The sequence below is a fragment of the Marmota marmota genome, unplaced genomic scaffold, assembly GCF_001458135.2.
Source record: "Marmota marmota marmota unplaced genomic scaffold, marMar, whole genome shotgun sequence".
Lineage (NCBI taxonomy): Eukaryota > Metazoa > Chordata > Mammalia > Rodentia > Sciuridae > Marmota > Marmota marmota.
In genome coordinates, this window is record NW_026000000.1 from 12842044 (window position 1) to 12859843 (window position 17800).

At 37.8% G+C, this 17800-nt stretch overlaps 2 long non-coding RNA genes across 3 annotated transcripts in view; both read left to right on the plus strand.

Annotated features, from left to right (window-relative positions):
• The window catches only part of LOC125618044, a 330853-nt gene that overhangs the window by 261069 nt on the left and 51984 nt on the right, over positions 1-17800 (plus strand). The gene's annotated exons all lie outside the window — the stretch shown is intronic.
• On the plus strand, positions 2226-17483 carry LOC125618046. Its single transcript, XR_007349270.1, has 3 exons — positions 2226-2284; positions 5939-5977; positions 17454-17483. It is a non-coding gene; the product is annotated as an uncharacterized LOC125618046 (long non-coding RNA).

Consider the following 17800-nt stretch of genomic DNA (forward strand, 5'->3'; position numbering starts at 1 on the left):
TCCCCACAATTGGTACTCCAAGTATCAATGGTTCTTTAAACAGGATAGGGTGAGTGTTAGAGTTTGTGTTAGTTTTACTGCTAGGGTGACAATCTTGTGTTATGGTTAAAGTTAGTTTTTGTATAGTTTCTTTGATATTGGGCAGGATTCATCTTTTACTTATCCTAACTATGCTTGCCAAGTTTGGGACATCTAGGTACATTTGTTCGCTGTCAGGAACAGTTTGTATTTTCAGGTTTCACTGCAGTTTGAATTATATTGCTGAATGGAAATTGAGCTGAAAACTGAACAGGGTTTGTGCTCGCTGTTTGAAACTTCACACAATCAATGAGGTCTCAGAATGCATGGTCTTCTTTCTTTCTTGTTGAAATGGCCATAAGCGGAAGCATGCAAAAACAAATCAATCCGAGAACACTCTCTGAAAAACAGGAAAATACCAATTTACTGAAATATGTATCCAAATAATTTAGTCCGATGTCTTTGATACTGCACAGGATTAATCTGTTTGCTGGCCCCACTGTATTCCACACTTTTGGGACTTCTAGGATCAACATTTCTCTAATCAGTTTAGGGATAGTTTTAAGGTTAGGATTAGGGTTAGGGCTAGGTTTAGATCTAGTGTTAGGGTTAGAGTTAGTTTTGGGACAATTGCTTTAATTCTGGGTAGGATTCAAATTTTACCTACCACAAATCTTGTCACCAAGTTTGGACCTTCTGTGTGCAACTGTTCGCTATCAGGAACAGTTTGTTTTTTTCAGGTATTACTGTATTTTGACTTTTATGGGTGAATGGAAATCCAGCTGGAAATCAAACAGAGTTCATCCTAAGTGCTGGAAACATCAAACTCTCAATCAGTTCTCTGTGAGCATTGTCTGGTTTGTTTCTTGTAGAAGAGGCCAAAGCTGAAGAACATAAAAACATGTTTATCCAAGAGCACTCTATAAGAAAACAGGGAAACACCAAGTTACTGAAATTCCTCCCCCAATTGTTTGGTCAGATTTCTTTGATAAGCAGCAGAAATACAACTGTTTGCTAGACCACTAGTCTCCTGAACTTTGGTACTCCAAGAATCAATGGTTTTCTAAACAGGTTAGTGTGAGTGTCAGGGTTTGTGTTAGATTTAGGGCTAGGGTGAAAAGCTTGTGTTATGGTTAGAGTTAATTTTTGTTGAGTTTCTCTGATACTGGGCAGGATTCATCTTTTACCTATCCTATCTCTGCTTGCACATTTTGGCCATCTAGGTGCAAGTGTTCACTATTTGGAACAGTTTGTATTTTCACATTTCACTATTATATGACCTATACAGGTGAATGTAAATCGAGCTGGAAATCGAACAGTGTTTGTGCTTGCTGGTTGAAACTTCACACACTCAATCAGGTCTCACAATGCATTGTCTTGTTTCCTTTTGTTGAAGTGGCCCTAAGATGAAGCATGCAAAAACCACTTAATCTGAGAACACTCTATGAAAAAAAGGAAAATATATGTTTACTTAAATATCTAACCAATTTATTAAATCAGATGTCTGGGATACTGCACAGGATTTATCTGTTTGCTGGCCCCACTATGCTCCACACTATTGTGACTCCTAGGATCAATGGTTCTCTAAACACTTTAAGGATAGTGTTAGGGTTAGTATTAGGGTTACGGCTAGGATTAGATCTATTGTTAGGATTAGAGTTAGTTTGGGGATAATTTCTTTTATACATGGCAGTTTTCATATTTTCACTATCATAACTATGCTTGCCAATTTTAGGAAAGATAGGTGCAAGAGTTCTCTGTCAGGGACAGTTTATATTTTCAGGATTAACTGCATTATGACCTATATGGGTTAGTGGAAATTGAGCTGGAAATCAAACAGTGTTTGTGCTTGCTGCTTCAAACTTCACACACTCAATCAGGTTCAGAATGCATTGTGTTGCTTCTTTCTGGTGGAAGTAGCCCTCAGCTGAAGCATGCAAAAACAACTTTTTCTGAAAAGAAATCTGTATAAAAAAACAGGAAAATACCAATTTACTAAATACCTAACCAAATTATTTGTCAGATGTCTTTGGTACAATGCAAGATTCATCTGTTTGCTGGCCCCAGTATGCTCCAACCTTTTTGGACTGATAGGATCAATGATTCTCTAAATAGTTTAGGGATAGTGTTAGGGTTATGGTTAGGTTTAGGGCTAGGGTTAGAGCTAATGTTAGGGTTAGAGTTAATTTTGCACCAATATCTGGTTTCTGGGCAGGATTCAACTTTTACCTAACCTAACTATGCTCACCAAGTTTGGTCCTTCTAGGTGCAATGGTTTGCTGTCAGGAACAGTTAGTATTTTCAGGTTTCACTCATTTATCCTATATGTGTGAATGGAAATCCAGCTGGAAATCGAACAGGGTTTGTGCTTGCTGCTTAAAACTTCACATACTCAATCCATTTCAGAATGCATTGTGTTGTTTCTTTCTTGTTGACGTAGACCTCAGCTTATGCATGCAAAAACAACTTTTTTGAGAGAACTCTATGAAAAAACAGGAGAATACCCATTTACTGAAATATGTAACCAAAATATTTAGTCAGATGTCTTTGATACAGGTTAGGATTCATCTGTTTGCTGGCCACACTATACTCCACACTTTTGGGATTCCTAGGATCAAAGATTCTCTAAACAGTTTTGGCATACAATTATGGTTAGGGTTAGGGTTTGGGCTAGAGTTAGATTTACAGTTAAGGTTAGAGATAGTTTGGGGCAAATTTCTTTGCTAGTGGACAGGTTTTTTCTTTTCCATAGCCTAAATATACTCGCCAAGTTTCAACATTCTAGGTGCAACTGTTCGCTGTCAGGAAGTGTTTGTATTTTAAGGTTTTACTGCATTATGAATTATTCCAGAAAATGGAAATCAGGCTGGAAATTGAACAGGGCTGGTGCTTGCTGATTGAAACTTCACATATGCCATCAGGTCATATAATGCATTGCCTTGTTTCTTACTTGTTGTAGTAGCCTTCCACAGAAGCATGCAAAACAACTTAATCTGAGAGCACTCTATGAAAAGCACGAAAATACCCATGTACTGGAATATCGAACCAAATTATTTAGTCAGATGTCTTTGATACTGCACAGAATTCATCTGTTTGCTGGCCCCACTATACTCCACCCTTTTGAGACTCCTAGGATCAATGGTTCTCTAAACAGTTTAGGAATAGGGTTAGGGTTAGGATTAGTGTTAGGGTTATGGCTAGGGTTAGATCTAGTGTTAGGGTTAGAGTTAATTTTGAGATAATTTCTTGATACTGTGCAGGATTCATCTTTTACCTAGCCTAAGTATTCTTGCCACGTTTATTTGGCCTTCTAGGTGAAACTGATCGCTGTCAGGAACAGTATGTATTTTCAGGTAACACAACATTTTGACCTATATGGGTGAATGGAAATCCAACTGGAAATCAAACAGGGTTTGTGCTAGCTGCTTGAAACTTCACACACTCAATCAGTTCCCCAAGACCATTGTCTTGTTTGTTTCTTGTAGAAGAGGCCCAAAAATGAAGCACACAAAACAAGTTTATCCAACATCACTGTATAAGAAAACAGGAAAATACCCAGTTACTCAAATTCTACACCCAATTGTTTGGTCAGATTTCTTTGATAAGGTGCAGGAATTAATCTGTTGGCTAGTTCACTAGGCTCCCCATGTTTGGGACTCTAAGTATCAATGGTTCTCTAAACAGGTTAGGGTGAGTGTTAGGGTTTGTTTTAGTATTAGGGCTAGGATGACAACCTTGTGTTATGGTTAGATTTTTTTTTCTAGTTTCTTTGATACTGGGCAGGACTCATCTTTTACATATCCTAACTATGCTTGCAAGTTAGGGCCATCTATGTGCAAGTGTTCACTGTCAGGAACAGTTTGTATTTTCAGGTTTCATTGCATTATGACCTATACGGGTGAATGGAAATTGAGCTGGAAATCGAACAGGGTTTGTGCTTGCTGCTTAAATCTTCACACATTCAATCATGTCTCAGAATACATTGTCTTGTTTCTTTCTTGTTGTAGTGGCCCTAAGCTGAAGCCTGCAAAAACAACTTAATCAGAGAACACTCTATGAAAAAACAGAAAAATGCCCATTTACTAAAATACGTAAACTAATTATTCAGTCAGATGTCTTTGATACTGCACAGGATTCATCTGTTTGCTGCCTCCCTCTGCTCCACACTTTTGGGACTCCTATGATCAATGGTTCTCTAAATAGTTTAGGGATTTTGTTCGGGTTATGTTTAACATTAGGGGTAGGGTTAGAGCTATTGTTAGGGTTAGAGATAGTTTGGGGCTAATTTATTGATACTGGGCAGGATTCATCTTTTACATAGCCTAATAATGCTCACCACATTTGGGTCTTCTAGGTGCAACTGTTTGCTGTCAGGAACAGTATGTATTTTCAGGTATCACAGCATTTTGACCTATATGGGTGAATGGAAATCCACTTGGAAATCAAACAGCATTTGTGCTATAGGCTTGAAACTTCACATAATCAATCAGTCCCCTATGAGGATTGTCTGCTTTGTTTCTTGTAGAAGAGGCCCAAAAGTGAAGCCCACAAAAATAAGTTTATCCAAGAGCACTGTATAATAAAACAGGGAAATACTAATTTATTGGAATTCCACCCCCAATTGTTTGGCCAGATTTCTTTGATAAGGTTCAGGAATTTATCTTTTTGCTAGCTCACTAGGCTACCCAATTTTAGGATTCCAAGGATTAATGGTTCTCTAAACAGGTTTGGGTGAGTGTCATCATTTGTGGTTTTTTTTTTTTGGACTAGTGGAAAATCTTGTGTTATTGTTAGAGTTAGTTTTTGTCTTGTTTCTTTGATACTGGGTAGGATTCATTTTTTCCTATCGTAAGTATGCTTGCCAGTTTTGGGCTATCTAGGTGCAAGTGTTCACTGTCAGCAACAGTTTCTATTTTTAGGTTTCACTGCATTATGACCTATATGGTGGAAAGAAAATTGAGCTGGAAATTAAACAGGGTTTGTGCTTGCTGCATGAAACTTCACACACTCATTTAGGTCTCAGAATGCATTGGCTTGTTTCTTTCTTGTTGCAATAGCCTTCCACTGAAGCATGAAAAAACAACTTAATCCAAGAGCACTCTATGAAAAACAGGAAAATACCCATTTACTCAAATACCTAACCAAATTATTTAGTTAGATGCTTTTGAAACTGCACAGGATGCATCTGTTTGCTGGCCCCACTATGCTCCACCCTATGGGACTCCTAGGATCAATGGTTCTCTAAACAGTTTAGGGATAGGGACAGAGTTAGGGTTAGGGTTAGGGCTAGGCTTAGAACTTGTGTTAGGGTCAGTTAGTTTTGGGCTAATTTCTCAATACTGGGCAGGATTCATCTTCTACCTAATCTATGTATGCTCGCCACGTTTGGGCCTTCTATTTACAACTGTTCACTCTGATGAACAGTATGTATTTTTAGGTATTACAGCATTTTGACCTATATGGGTGGATAGAAACCCACTTGAAAATCAAACAGGGTTTGTGCTAGATGCTTGAAACTTCATACACTCATTCAGGGTCTGAATGCATTGTGTTGTTTGTTTCTTGTTGAAGTAGCCCTCAGCTGCAGCATGCAAAAACATCTTTTTCTGAGAGAACTCTATGAAAAAAACAGGAAAATACACATTTACTGAAACACCTAACCAAATAATTTAGTCATGTGTCTTTAATACAGCACGTTATTAATCGGTTTGCTGGCCTCAGTATGATTCACACTCTTGGCACTCCTAGGAACAATGGTTCTCTAAAGAGTTTAGGGATAGAGTTAGGGTTAGGTTAGGGTTAGGGCTAAGGGTAGAGCTACTGTTAGGGTTAGAGATAGTTTTGGGCCAATTTCTTTGATAGTGGACATTTTTCATTGTTTCCTTAGTGTAACTATACTTGCCAAGTTTGGGCCTTCTAGGTGCAACAGTTCGCTGTCAGGAACAGTTTGTATTTTCAGGTATCATTGCATTTTGACCTATATGGGTGAATGAAAATCCAGATGGAAATCAAACAGGGTTTGTGCTAGCTGCTTTAAACTTCACACACTCTATCAGTTCTCTATCAGCTTTGTCTGGTTTGTTACTTGTAGAAGAAGCCCAAAGCTTAAGCACAGAAAAACAGGTTTATCCAAGAGCACTGTATAAGGAAAAAGGGAAATACCCAGTTACTGAAATTCCTCCCCTTATTTATTTTTCAGATTTCTTTCATAAGGCACAGGAATTCATCTGTTTGCCAGCCCACCAAGTTCCCCAGTTTGTGACTCCAAAAACCAATGGTTCTCTAAGCAGGTTACAGCTAGTGTCAGGGTTTATGTTAGTTTCAGGGCTACTATGACAGCTTATGTCATTGTTAAAGTTAGTTTTCATCTAGTTTTTTTCTTACTCAGCAGAATTCATCTTTTACCTTGCCTAACTATCAACAGCAAGTTTGGGCCTTCTAGGTGCAAATGTTTGCTTTCAGGTACAGTTTGTATTTTCAGGTATAACAGCATTTTGACTTATATGGGTGAATGGAAATCCACCTGGAAATCAAACATGGTTTGTGCTAGCTGCCTGTTTGTTTCTTGTAGAAGAGGCCCAAAGGTGAAGCACACAAAAACAAGTTAATCCAATGGCACTCTATAAGAAAATAGGGAAATACCCAGTTACTGAAATTCCACACGCAATTGTTTGGTCAGATTTTTTTGATAAGGTGCAAGAATTAATCTGTTTGCTAGCACACTAGGCTCCCCAAGTTTGGGACTCCAAGTATCAATGGTTCTCTAAACAGGTTAGGGTGAGTGTTAGGGTTTGTTTTAGTTTTAGGGCTAGGGGTGAAAAGCTTGTGTTATGGTTAGAGTTAGTTGTTTTCTAGTTTCTTTGATACTGGACAGGTTTCATTTTTTACCTATCCTAACTCTGCTTGTCAAGTTTGGGCCATATAGATGCAAGTGTTCGCTGTCAGGAACAGTTTGTATTTTCAGATTTCACTGCATTATGGCCTATACAGGTGAATGGAAATAGAGCTGGAAATCAAACAGGGTTTGTGCTTGCTGCTTGAAACTTCACACACTCAATCAGGTCTCAGAATGTGTTGTCTTGTTTCTTTCTTGTTGAAGTGCCCTAAGCTGAAGCATGCAAAAACAACTTAATCTGAGAAAACTCTATGAAAAAACAGGAAAATACTCATTTACTGAAATACCTAACCAGATCATTGAGTCATATGTCTTTCATACTGCACAGCATTCATCTGTTTCCTGGCCCCACTATGCTCTACACTTTTGGGACTCCTAGGATCAATGGTTCTCTAAACAGTTTAGGGATATTGTTAGGGTAAGGGTTACGTTTAGGGCTAGGTTTAGAGCTAGTGTTAGAGTCAGAGTTACATTTGGGCCAATTTCTTTCATACTGGGAAATATTCAAGTTTTCCATAGTATAACTATGCTCGACAAGTTTGGGCATTATAGGTGCAACTGTTAACAGTCAGTTTGTATTTTCAGTTATCACTGCATTTTGACCTATACGGGTGAATGAAAATCCAGCTGGAAATCAAAAAGGGCTTGTGCTAGCTGCTAGAAACTTCACACACTCATTCAATTCTCCATGCATATTGTCTGGTTTATTTCTTGTAGAAGAGACCCAAAACTGAAAAACAAAACAAACAAACAAACAAACAAAAAAAAAAACCCAAGTTTATCCAACAGCACTCTATAAGAAAACAGGGAAGTACCCAGTTACTGAAATTCCTCCCCCAATTTTATGGTCAGATTTCTTTGATAAGGTGCAGGAATTCATCTGTTTGCTATCTCACTAGGCTCCCCAAGTTTGGGACTCCACGTGTCAATGGTTCTCTAAACAGGTTATGATTAGTGTCAGGGTTTGTGTTAGTTTTAGAGCTAAGTTTACAAGCTTGTATTATGGTTATAATTAGTTTTTGTCTATTTTTTTTGATACTGGCAGGATTAATCTTTTACCTATTCTAACCATGCTCGCCAAGTTTGGGCCATCAAGCTGCAAGTGTTTGCTTTCAGAAACAGTTTGTATTTTCAGGTTTCACTGCATTTTGACCAATATGTGTGATTGAAATTGAGCTGGAAATCCAACAGTGTTTGTGCTTGATACTTGAAACTTCACACACTCAATAAGGTCTCAGAATGCATTCTCTTTATTCTTTCTTGTTGAAGAAGCAAACAGCTGAAGCATGAAAAAATAACTTAATCCGAGAACACTCTATGAAAAAAACAAAACAGGAAAATTACAGAAAATTTACTGAAATTCCTAACCAAATTATTTAGTCAGATGTCTTTGATACTGCACAGGATTCATCCTTTTGCTAGCCCTACTATAGTCCACACTTTTAACTCCTAGGATCAATGGTTCTCTAAAGAGTTTAGAGATAGTGTCAGGGTTAGGGTTAGTGTTAGGGCTAGGATTAGAGCTTAGTGGTAGGGTTAGAGTTAGTTTTGCTTCAATTTCTTGTTACTGGGCCAGATTCATCTTTTATGTAGCCTAATTATGCTCACCAAGTTTGGTCCTTCTAGGTGTAAGGGTTCGCTGTCAGGAACAGTTTGTATTTTCAGGTATCACTACATTTTGACCTGTATGAGTGAAGGGAAATAGAGCTGAGTATCGAACAGGGTTCATGCTAGCTGCTTGAAACTACACACTCTCAAACAATTTTCCATGAGCATTTTAAGCTTTGTAAATTGTAGAAGAATCTCAAAGATGAAACACAAAAAAACAAGTTTATACAATAGCACTCTCTAAGAAAACAGGGAAATACCCAGTTAGTATAATTCCTCCCCTAATTCTTTGGTTAGATTTCTTTGATAATGTGCATGAATTGATCTGTCAGCTATCCCACTAGGATTTCATGTTTTGGACTCCAAGTATCAATGGTTTTCTTAACAGGTTATGGTGAGTTTAGGGTTTGTATTAGTTTTAGGGTTAAGGTTAGAGCTTATGTTATGGTTTAATTTTTGTCTAGTAACTTTCATACTGGGAATGATTTACCTTTTACCAAGCCTAATTATGCTCACCAATTTGGGCCTTCTAAGTGCAAATATTTGATGTCAGGAACTGTTTGTACTTTCAGGTTTCACTGAATTTTGACCTGTATGGGTGAATGGAAATCCAGCTGAATATCAAACAGAGTTTGTGAAAGCTGCTTGAAATTTCACACACTAAATCAGTTCTCCATAAGCATTGTTGTATGTTTCTTGTAGAAGAAGCACAAAGCATAAGCACACAAAAACAAGTTTATCCAAGAGAAATCTATAAGAAAACGGAGAAATACCCAGTTATTGAAATTATTCCCCCAATTGTTTTGTCAAATTTGTTTGATAAGGCAGAAGAATTCATATGTTTGCTAGCCCACTAGGCTTGCCAAGTTTGGGACTCAAATCAATCATTGTTAAACAGGTTAGGGTTAGTGTCATGGTTTGTGTTAGTTTTAGGTCTAGGGTGACAGTTGTGTTATGGTTAAAGTTAACTTTTGTATAGTTTCTTTGATACTGGGCAGAATTTGTCTTTTTCCTATCCTAACTATTCTCGCCATTTATGGGCCTTCTAGGTGCAAGTGTTCACTGGAAGGAACAGTTTGTAATTTCAGGTTTCACTGCATTTTGAACTATGCAAGTGACGGAAAATTTAGCTGGAAAAAAAACAGGGTTTGTGCTTGCTGTTTGAAACTTCACACACTCAATCAGGTCTCAGTATACATTCTCTTGTTTCTTTCTTGTTGAAGTAGCCCTAAACTGAAGCATGCAAAAAAAAAACCCTTTTTCTAAGAGAACTCTATGAAAAAACAGGAAAATATTCATTTACTGAAATACCTTACTGAATTATTTAGTTAGATGTCTTTGATACTGCACATAATTCATCAGTTTCCTGGTCCAACTATGTTCCACACTTTTGAGACTCCTAGGATCAACTGTACTCCAAACAGTTTTGGGATAGTATTAGGGTTAGGATTAGCGATAGGGATAAGGTTAGAGCTATTGTTAGGGTTAGAGTTAGTTTTGGGCTAATTTCTTTGATACTGGGCTGGATTAATCATTTACCTAGACTAACTATGCTCACATAGTTTGGGCCTTCTAGGTGTTTGCTGTCAGAAACAGTTTGTATTTTCAGGTATCACTGCATTTTGACCTATATGGGTGAATGGAAATCCAGCTAGAAATCTAACAGGGTTTGTGCTAGCTGCTTGAACTTCACACACTCAATCAGTTCTCCATGAGCATTGTCTTTTTGTTTCTTGTAGAAGAAGCACAATGCTGAAGCACACAAAAACACAAAAAGCACACAAGTTTATCCAAGAGCAATGTATAAGAAAACAGGGAAATAACCAGTTACTGTAATTCCTCCCCCAATTGTTTGGTCTGATTTCTTTGATATGGCACAGGAATTCATCTGTTTGCTAGCCTACTAGGCTCCCCAAGTTGGGGAGTCCAAGGTTAAATTGTTGCTAAACAGGTTAAGGTTAGTGTCAGCGTTTGTGTTAGTTTTAGGTCTAGGGTGATAGTTGTCTTATGGTCAGGGTTAATTTTTGTCTAGTTTCTTTGATACTGGGCAGAATTTATCTCTTGCTTATCCTAACTATGCTTGCCAAGTTTGGGCCTTCTAGGTACAAATGTTCACTGTCAGGAACAGTTTGTATTTTCAGATATCACTCCATTTTGATCTACATGGGTGATGGAAATCCAGGTGGAAATCAAACAGTGTTTGTGTTAGCTGCTTGAAACTTCACACAGTAAATCGGTTCTCCATGAGCATTGTCTGGTTTTTTTCTTGTAGAAGATCAAAGCTGAAGCACACAAAAACTAGTTTTCCAGAATAACTCTATAAGAAAACAGGGAAATACCCAGTTACTGTAATTCCTCCGCTAATTCTTTGGTTAGATTTCTTTGATAATGTGCAGGAATTCATTGTTTGCTATCACACTAGGCTCCCCATGTTTGGGACTCCAAGGACCAAAGGTTCTCTAAACAGGTTAGGGTTAATGCCAGGGTGTGTGTTAGTTTTAGGGCTAGGGTTAGAGTTTGTGTTATGGTTAGAGTTAGTTTTTGTCTATTTTCTTTGACACTGTGCAGGATTTATGTATTCCTAAGCCTAAATATTCTCACCAAGTTTGGGCCTTCTAGGTGCAAATGTTTGCTGTAAGGAACATTTTGTATTTTCAGGTTTCACTGCATTTTGACCTCTATGGGTGAATGGAAATTGAGCTGGAAATTGAACAGGGTTTGTACTTGCTGATTGAAACTTTACACTCAATCAGCTCTCAGTATGTATTGTCTTCTTTCTTTAATGTTGAAGTAGCCTTAATCTGAAGCAGGCAAAAACACCTTAATCTGAGAGCACTCTATGAAAAAAGAACAGGGAAATAACCATTTACTGAAATACCTAACCAAATTTTTAGTCAGATGTCTTTGATACAGCAGGAGATTCATATGGTTGCTGGCCCTATTATGCTGCACACTTTTGGGACTCCTATTATCAATGGTTCTCTACAGTTTAGGGATAGTGTTAGGGTTTGGGTTAGGGATAGGGCATGGGTTAGCTTTAGTGTTAGAAATACAGTTAGTTTGGGGCTAATTTCTTTGATACTGGGCAGGATTCTTCTGTTACCTAGCCTAACAATGATTGCCAAGTTTGGGCCTTCTAGTTGCAACTGTTCATTGTCAGGAACAGTTTGTATTTTCAGGTATTACTGCATTTTGACTTCTATGGGTGAATGGAAATCCAGGTAGAAATCAAACATGGTTTGTGATAGCTGCTTGAAACTTCACACACTCAATCAGTTCTCCATTAGCATTTTCTTATTTGTTTCTTGTAGAAGAAGCACAAAGCAGAAGCACACAAAAACAAGTTTATCCAAGAACACTCTATAAGAAATCAGGGAAATATCCAGTTATTGAAATTACTCCATCAATTGTTTGGTCAGATTTTTTGATAAGGTATAGGAATTTATCTGTTTGCTAGCCCACTAGGCTCGCCATGTTTGTGACTCCAAGGATCAATCATTGCTAAACAGGTTAGGGTTAGTTTCAGGGTTTGTGTTATATTTAGGTCTAGGGTGACACTTGTGTTATTGTTAGAAATAATTTTTGTCTAGTTTCTATGATACTGGGAAGAATTTATTCTTTACCTATTCCCAACTATGCTTGCCAAGTATGGGCCTTCTAAGTGCGAGTGTTCACTCTCAGGAACAGTTTATATTTTCAGGTTTCACTGAATTTTGGCCTATATGGATGAGGGAAAATTTTGTTGGAATTTCAACCGTGTTTGTGCTTGCTGCTTGAAACTTCACACACTCAATCAGGTCTCAGTATACATTGTCTTGTTTCTTTCTTGTTGAAGTAGCCCTAGCTGGAGCATGCAAGAACAACTTTATTAGAGCATTCTATGAAAAAACAGGAAAATACCCATTTACTGAAATACCTAACCGAATTATTTAGTCAGATGTCTTTGACAGTGCACATAATTCATCTGTTTGCTGGCCCCACTATGCTTCACACTTTTGGGACTCTTAGGATCAACTATACTCTAAACAGTTTAGGGTTACTTTTAGGGTTAGGGTTAGGCCTAGGGCTAGGGTTAGAACTATTTTTAGGGTTAGATTTAGTTTTGGGCTAATTTCTTTGATACTGTGCAGGATTCATCATTTAGCTAGCCAAACTATGCTCGACGACTTTGGGCCTTCTAGGTGCAATTGTTTGCTGTCAGGAACTGTTTGTATTTTCAGGTATCACTGCATTTTTCCTATATGGGTGAATGGAAATGCAGCTGGAAATCAAACAGGGTTTGTGATAGTTGCTTGAAACTTCACACACTGAATCAATTCTCCATGATCATTGTCTTTTTGTTTTTTTGCAGAAGAGGCCCAAAGCTGAAGCACACAAAAACAAATTTATCCAAAAGCAATCTATAAGAGAATAGGAAAACAGCCAGTTACTGAAATTCCTCACTAAATTGTTTGGTTAGATTTCTTTGATAAGGTGCAAAAGTTCATCTGTTTGCTATCCCACTAGGCTCCCAATGTTTGGTATAAGGGTCCATTGTTGTTAAACAGGTTTGGGTTAGTGTCAGGGTTTGTGTTATTTTAGGTCTAGGGTGACAGTTCTGTTATGGTTAGATTTAATTTTTGCCTAGTTTCTTTAATACTGGGCAGAATTTATCTTTTATCTATCCTAACTATGCTTGCCAAGTATGGGCCTTCTAGGTGCAAGTGTTCACTGTCAGGTACAGTGTGTATTTTCAGGTTTCACTGCATTTGGAACTCTTTGCATGAATGAGAATCCAGCCTCAAATCCAACAGGGTTGGCGCAAGCTGCTTGAAACTTCACACACTCAATCAATTCTGCATTGTCTGGTTTGTGTCTTGAAGAAGAAGCCCAATGCTGAAGCATACAAAAACAAGTTCAACCAAGAGAACTCTATAAGAAAATAGGGAAATACCCAGTTATTGAAATTCCTCCACAAATTCTTTGGTCAGATTTCTTTGATAATGAGCAGGAATTCATCTGTTTGCTAGCCCACTAGGCTTCCCATATTTGAGATTCCAATGATCAATGGTTCTATAAACAGGTTAGGGTTAGTGTCAGGGTTTGTGTTAGTTTTAAGGCTAGGATGAGAGAGTGTGTTATGGTTAGAGTTAGTTTTTGTCTAGTTTCTTTGATACTGATTAGGATTAATCTTTTACCTAGCCTAACTTACAGTCACAAATTTGGGCCTTCTAGGTACAACTGTTCTCTGTCACGAACAGTGTGTATTTTCAGGTATCATTGCATTTTGACCTAGATGGGTGAATGGAAATCCAGCTGAAAATCAGCAGGGTTTTTTCTAGCTGCTTTAAACTTCACACACTCAACTTTTCTCTGTGAGCATTGCCTGGTTTGTTCTTGTAGAAGAAGGCCAAAGCTGAAGCACACAAAAACAAGTTTATTGAAGAACACTATAAGAAAACAGGGAAATACCCAGTTACTGAAATTCCTCCCCCAGTTCTTTGGTCAAATTTGTTTAATAATGCACAGGACATCATCTGTTTGCTCGCCCACTATGCTTCCCAAGTTTGGGACTCCAAGGGTCAATCATTCTCTAAACAGGATTGGCTTAGGGTCAGGGTTTCTGTTAATTTTAGGGCTAGAGTGACAGCTTGTTTTATGTTTAGAGTTAGTTTATGTCTAGTTTTTTTGATACTGGGTGGAATTCATATTTTTTCTAGCCTAACTATACTCACCAAGTTTGGGCCTTCTACGTGCATCTATTTGCTGTCAGAGACAGTTTATATTTTCAGGTTTCACTGCATTTGGAATTATACACGTGAATGGAAAACAAGACTGAAATCAAACAGGGGTTGTGCTAGCTGATTGAAACGTTACACACTCAATGAGTTCTCCATGAAATTGCTTGGTTTGTTTCTTGTAGAAGAAACCCAACGTTGAAGCACTCAAAAACAACTTAATCCAAGAGCACACTATACAAAACAACAACAACAACAAACAAAACAAAACAAAACAAAACAACAACAATAAAAAAACAGGGAAATACTCAGTTACTGAAGTTCCTCCCCTAAATATTTGGTCAGATTTCTTTGATAATGCACAAAAATCATAGGTCTGCTAGCCCACTAGGCTCCTCATGTTTGATATTCCAAGTATCAATGGTTCTGTATAACAGGTTAGGGTTAGTGTCAGGTGTGTGTTAGTTTTAGGGCTAGAGGGATATCTTGTGTTATGGTTATAGTTAGTTTTTGTCTTGTTTCTTTGACACTGGGCAGGATTCACCTGTTTCCTAGCCTAACTATGCTGGCCAAGTTTGGGCCTTCTAGCTGCAAGTGTTCGCTGTCAGGTACAGTTTGTATTTTCAGGTTTCACTGCATGTTGACTTATACGTGTGAGTGGAAATTGAGCTAGAAATCGAACAGGGTTTGTGCTTGCTGGTTGAAACTTCCCACACTCAATCTGATCTCAGTATGCATTGTCTTGTTTTTGTTTTGTATAATTGCCCTAAGCTGAAGCATGCAAAAACAACTTAATCTGAGAGCCTCTATGAATAAACAGGAAAATACCCATGTACTGAAATACATAAGCAAATTATTTAGTCAGATGTCTTTGATACTGCACAGGATTCATCTGTTTGCTGGCCCCACTATGTGTCACACTTTTTGGACTCCTAGGATCAATGGTTCTCTAAACAGTTTAGAGATAGTGTTAGGGTTAAGCTTAGGGCTAGGGTTAGAGCTAATATTAAGTTTAGGGGTAGTTTTGCACCAATTTCTTGTTACTGTTCCATATTTTACTTTTACCTAGCCTAACTATACTCTCCAAGTTTGGGCTTTCTTCACTGTCAGGAATAGTTAGTATTTTCAGGTTTCACTGCATTTGTATTATATGGGTGATTGGAAATTGAGCTGGAAATTGAACAAGTATTGTGCTTGCTGCTTGAAACTTTACATACTCAATCAGGTTTAGAATGCATTGTGTTGTTTCTTTCTTGTTGAAGTAACTCTCAGTTTAAGCATGCAAAAACAACTTTTTCTGAGAGACCTCTATGAAAAAACAGGGGAATAACCATTTACTGAAATACTAACCAAAATATTTAGTCAGATTTCTTTGATACAGCAGAGAATTCATCTGTTTGCTGGCACCACTATGCTCCAGACTTTTTGGATTCTTAAAATCAACGATTCTCTAAACAGATTAGGCATAGTGTTAGTATTGTGGTTAGAGTTAGGGTTAGGGCTAGGGTTAGAGCTACTGTTATGGTTAGAGATAATTTGGTGCCAATTTCTTTGATAGTGGGCAGGTTTCAGCTTTTCCTAGCCTAACTATACTCGCCAAGTTTGAGCCTTCTATGTGCAACTGTTCGCTGTCAGGACCAGTTTGTATTTTCAGGAATCACTGCCTTTTGACCTATATGGATGAATGGAAATCCAGCTGAAAATCAAACAGGGTTTGTGCTAGCTGCTTGAAACTTTACACACCCAGTCAGTTCTCTGTGAGCATTGTCTGATTTGTATCTTGTAGAAGAGGTCCAACGCTGAAGCACACTAAAGCCAGTTTATCCACGAGTACTCTATAAGAAAACAGGGAAATACCTAGATACTTAAATTCCTCTCCCAATTGTTTGGTCAGATTTATTTGATAAGGCACAGGAATTCATCTATTTGTTAGCCCACTAGTCTCCTCCAGTTTGGGACTCCAAGGATCAATGGTTCTCTAAACAGGTTTGTGTTAGTGTCAAGGTTTGTGTTTTTTTTAGGGCTAGGTGACAAACATGTGTTATGGTTAGAGTTTTTTTTTTCTAGTTTCTTTGATACTGGGCAGGATTCATCTTTTACCTATTCTACCTATGTTTGCCACGTTTGGGCCATCTAGGTGCAAGAGTTTGCTGTCAGAAACAGTTTGTATTTTTAGGTTTCACTGCATTTTGACTTATATGGGTGAATAGAAATTGAGCTAGAATTTGAACAGTATTTGTACTTGCTGCTTGAAACTTCACACACTCAATCAGCTCTCAACGTTCATTTTCTTGTTTCTTTCTTGTTGAAGTATCCCTAATCTGAAGCATGCAAAATCAAATTTGTCTGGGAACACTCAATAAAAAAACAGGAAAATACATATTTACTGAAATTCCTAACCAAATTATTTAGTCTGATGTCTTTGATACAGCAAAGGATTCATCTGTTTGCTGTCCCCACTATGCTCCACACTGTTGGGATTCCTAGGATCAATGGTTTGCTATACATTTTAGGGACTGTGTTAGATTTAGTGTTAGTGTTAGTTTTAGAGCCAGGGTTAGAGCTAGTGTTAGGGTTAGACTTACCTTTGGGTAATTTCTTTGATACTGGGCAGGATTCATTTTTTACTTAACCTAACTATGCTCACCAAGTTTGAGTATTCTAGGTACAATTGTTTGCTGTCAGAAAAAGTTTGTATTTTCAGGTATCACTGCATTTGACCTAGATGCGTGAATGGAAATCCACCTGGAAGTCAAACACGGTTTGTGGTAGCTGCTTGAATCTTCACACACTCAATCATTTCTTTGTGAACATTGTCTGATTTGTTTATTGTAGAAGAAGCCCAAAGCTGAAGCACACAAAAAGAAATTTGTCCTAGAGCACTCTATAAGAAAACAGGGAAATACCCTGTTACTGAAATTCCTCTCCAAATTGTTTAGTCAGATTTCTTTGATAATGCACAGGAATTCATCTGTTTTCTAGCCTTCTAGGCTTCCAAAGTTTGGGACTCCAAGGATGAATTTTTTGCTAAAAAAAATAGGGAGAAAATTAAGGTTTGTGTTAGTTTTAGGGCTAGGGTGACAGCTTGTGTTATGGTTAGATTTAGTTTTTTTGATACTGGGCAGGATTCATCTTTTACCTAGCCTAACTATTCTCGCCAAGTTTGGGCCTTCTATGTGCAAGTCTTTGCTGCCAGGAACAGTTTGTATTTTCAGGTTTTACTGCATTTTGACCTATATGGGTGAGTGGAAATCACCTGGAAATTGAACAGGGTTTATGATTGCTGCTTGAAACTTCACACTCTCAATCAGTTCTGAGTATGCATTGTCTCATTTCTTTGTTGTTGAATTGGCCATAAGCTTAAGCATGCAAGAACAACTTTAACCAAGAGCACTTTATGAAAAAACAGTAAAATACCCATCTACTGAAATACCTAACCAAATTTTTAATCTGATGTCTTTGATACAGCACAGGATTCATCTTTTTTCTGTCTCCCCTATTCTCCACAATTTGGGACTCCTCTGATCAATGGTTCTCTAAACAGTTTTGGGATAGTGTTTAT